The sequence below is a fragment of the Mus caroli genome, unplaced genomic scaffold, assembly GCF_978045245.1.
Source record: "Mus caroli unplaced genomic scaffold, Mus_caroli_1 scaffold_10, whole genome shotgun sequence".
Classification (NCBI taxonomy): domain Eukaryota; kingdom Metazoa; phylum Chordata; class Mammalia; order Rodentia; family Muridae; genus Mus; species Mus caroli.
The window spans coordinates 110,472,693-110,476,972 of record NW_028227265.1 but is presented as its reverse complement, the minus strand read 5'-3'; positions in this window follow the sequence as shown (position 1 = coordinate 110,476,972).

Below are 4,280 nucleotides of genomic sequence, written 5' to 3'. Positions count from 1 at the left end.
GGAGGAGGAGGAGGAGAGAAGGAGAGGAGAGGGGGGAGAGAGGGGGAAGGGGAGGGGGAGGTGAGGAGGAGAAGGAGGAGGGGGAGGAGTTTTTTTGGCTGAGAGCACAGTCCATCCTGATAGTGAAGACAGAGAGGAAGCTGAGGCTGCTGGACACATGACACCCACAGGCAGGAAGCAGGGGGAATGAATGAGTATTCATCCCTCTGTCTACATTCTACCCAGGCCCTCCAGAATGTATGTACCACATATACCCAGGGTCTTCCCTCCTCGGCGACATCTCCCTGAAAGGGCCTCAGAGATGCCCCCAGAGCATTGTTTCCTAGATTATCCTAGCTCCATCAAGTCGACAGACAGGCTGATCACCACACAGCCACAGAGATTAGGAATTGGGTTAGTCTTATTGTGATCATTTCCACGGTGTCCATGTTTTACTGCTAAGGCTCAATAGCAAGAAACAAACAGCACAGTCAAAAAATGGGCGAAGGATCTAAACAGATACTTCTCAAAAAAATAAAAATGTATAGACAAGGCTCATGCCAGAAGAGGAGGGACCCTACTCTCCAATGTCCTAGTTAGGGTAACTATGGCTGTGATGAAATATTATAACCAAAGCAACTTGGGGACAAAGGGGTTTATTTGCCTTAGGCTTCCATAATACTCTTCATCGTTATAGGAAGTTAGGGCAGGCACCTGGAGGCGGGAGCTGATACAGAGGCCGTGGAGAGTGCTGCTCACTGGCTTGCTCCCTATGGTTTGCTCAGCCTGCTTTCTTACAGAACCCAGGACCGACAGCCCAGGAAGGGTGCCATCCAAAATGGGCTGGGCCCCTCCCCCATCTAATTAAGAAAATGCCCTACTTCTGCACCTGATGGAGGCATTCTCTCACTCAAGGGTCCCTCCTTTCAAATGATTCCAGCTTGAGTCAAGTTGACATAAAAACCAGCCAGGACACCTGAGGAATAAACTAAGCGTTCACAGTTGGCCTTGGTCAGAGGAGAGGAGGTAGATCAGGCATTGGCTTATGTGATGGCAGCATCCTCTAACGACTGGAGCATTCTGAAGTCAGCATCTTGCCCTCATGTGAAGCAGAGACAAGGACATTTCAAAGGGCTGGCCCTGAGTCCTGATTATAAACCAGGGCACTGTGAGGAGGTTTATGAATGGGCAGAGGAAAGACTGGCGATCACTTTCCTGAAGTCCACACGTGAGAGGAGCAGCATCAGGAAGATGCCATTGGAAGCTTTATCCAGACAATAGAAACTAGCAATGGTTGTTGACAAACGGTTACTGGTTTCCACTCACTCAGAACTTCCTGTCCCACCTACTTGAATCAAAAGTGAATTAATGGTGGTCCTTCCGATACACTGACTTCCTCCCACTTCCCTGAAGAGACCCCATCCCTCCACCTGAAATTATCCAGCTGTGAGAATTCTCATTTAGGAGAAACCCAAGAGTACATACAGTACCTCGTTGAGATGTGGGAAGAAAATGGTCCCCATTATAGGCATGCATAGCAGTCCTCTACCTGGCTGGAAATCTGCCCTGGTGGAAAACAAGCATTCCCTGAACCACAGCCAGGGCTCAGCCCTCAGTTTGCCAACCCCTTCTCTGTGGATGTGGACACAAAGTCACCTTCAAGTCAAGAACAGTTTTAATTATTTTAAGTGCTTCTACAATCAGCCTCTGCCAGTGACGAACCAGCCCTGTCCTCTCTCGTCGCAAACATCTGCTTGGTGTCATCATTACGGTTCATCTACACTTTATGAAATTCAATTTCTGGAATCTATTTATGGTTTTTAATTTTCTAAGCCATTAACATTCATGTGCGGACTCTCTTGAGTTAAAACATTTCCTAGAAGAAGAAAAAAAAAAAAAAAAGCAAGCATTTGCTGTAAGCAACCCTCTTGCCACCGGAGGAGCGAGCAGAGTGTAATGTCACACAGCACTGCACAGCAGTGGACATCTTTTCCCAAACTGGAGAAGAGGTCTTGGTGTTGCATAAGATGCATGTTGTGGTTTGTTGTCTATGGACTTTAGATGCGTGCGTGAATACTCCAGAAAACATCTGGTATTTGGAAACAGTTTTTAAGTTCCCCCGGCTTACTTCTCAATATCTATTCATTTACCATAAATTGGGTGCTTTCACAATTACCTTAAGAGTAGATATTATCTCACTGATGGAAAAACATCATTCCCCAAAATGAATGTGACTCGTGTTCTAATCTTACACAATTTCATTTTGGTCAAAGGGTGGAAGAAAAAAGCTGTCAATGGGTGGACTGGACTGGTAATGTTGCTTATAAGTAGGAAGATTTCTTAGCTGGTACAGTACCTGCTAAGACTCCATCCCCTGTGCCAAAGGAGGAGAGAGGGGTGGGGCAAGGAATGGAGGGAAGAAGGATTCTCACAGACATAGCAAGACAGCATTAAGTTCCTCAGAAGATTAAAGGACTTGCACTTCATGCTTGAGCTGGGCCCCCCACCATGCTCTTTCACTGACACAGCCAGCAGGAAGAGCCAGGCTGTAACAATATGTTTAAGTCAGCCATGTTCCTGTGTGTGGTGCAGATTCAGAGCCATATACACATGCATAATTAAAAATAAAGTAAAATGACTGTAATAAATTGCAACCCTGTCTTATGTACCACAACTGCTAAATGAAAAGACATGATGTTTCTAAGCTAGAAAATCAGTGAATTCTGCCCCAATATATAAAGGTCTGGCATAAAAGAGAGTCTGTGACTGTCAGGTGTTCTGGAAGTACGTGAGACATAAGATGGAATAAACCCAGCTGTCTGACCATGTGACTGAGAATGGAAAACGACTAGCCACATCCTTGTGGCCACTCCCTGGCCTATAGCAGGATATGCTGGCATTTCAGGATGCCAATATCATCTAAGGAAGAAAGTATGAGGGAACGTTAAAAGGATTGGCCTTTGTGATCAGTACTATTTAACAGGATCTAGACTCAGACTCAGTAGGACATAAACCTCTGTGAGGTGAGGGACTGCTGTGTGACAGCTGCCTCAGATTGAAGCATTCTATCCTGCAAGGAAGCTCCTTAAGCAGGAAGGGGAACAACTCAAAACAGCTTCAGGAAGTCCCTGAAGCTGACCAGATTCACTAGGCCCCTCCCTGCCAGATTAACCAATAAAAGTTGAAAGTCTCCCTCAGATAGAAGGAAGCTAAGCTGCAAAAACCCTCAGAGAAGAGAAGCAGTGAAGTTGATTCAGAGACCAGATCAGCTGCCTAGAAAATACAGAAACCACCTGAGCTCCCTGGAAGAGGTTCAACTGAGGCACCTGAAAAGGACACTCTCCAGCTGTTGATCTGACTGAAGGAAGGCTAAGCAGTGTGCTCCAGGTTCCCAGCTTTGTGAGCTGTCACTCATGCTGGTGGTGGGCTTCAGTGATGTAGCTGTCTTCGTATCTTTTCTGCTCCTGTAAGTATCCCCTCACCCATACTCCTATAAGTAACCCCATTGGTTCACCAAGTTGGACTTTGGTATATCTGAACTCTGGTCTGTTTTGGCCTCCCCAGTTGGGGGCATACATATGTGTTGCATCTCCCTGTGAAAAATTCTGTCATACAACAGATAGTTTCTAGATTAAGCTAACTTGATGGAAGACTCACCCTTCTGTAGGCTGAGGTCCTGGACTGAATAGAGACAGAGTGACCTACCTGCACACCAGGGTTTGCATCTCTGATTATAGGCTATGGACACTGTGAGACCAGCTGCTTCAGATTCCTGCAGCCATGCCTGTGAACTGTGAGGCAATAAACTCTCCTTTCCCTGGTATTGCTTTCTTCAAGTGTTTGGTTAAATAAAGGGATAAGGGTACTTAACCCAGGAACCTCTCTGCTCCAAAGCAACTGTGATACCAGTGTGGTATGACTTTCGTAACAGAGGAACTTGGGCCTCTTACAGGAAGCCTGCAGTCACCCTGTGCACTTTTCAACGTCACCCAAGTAGTCTATACACACCCAACCTTCCATTGTTTCCCCCTTAGTGGCTACTGGAGTCCCCCTTGCCAATGAGGTGCTGTTTCCCCTGGGAATCTGCCTGGTTAGTCAGTATGCCAGAACAGGGCAAAGCCACGCACACGTGTTTGCTTCCTTCTACAAAAGTCTTTAAATCCATGCTCTGAAAGAGTCACACAATTCGAGTCTTTCAGGACTCTTGACTGAAGGTCCTCTGCATCTAGTTGATGGAGTTATAGGAGGGAGCCCTCTGGGAGACTGTTTCCCACATGGTTCTTTGGACATGGTACATGGTC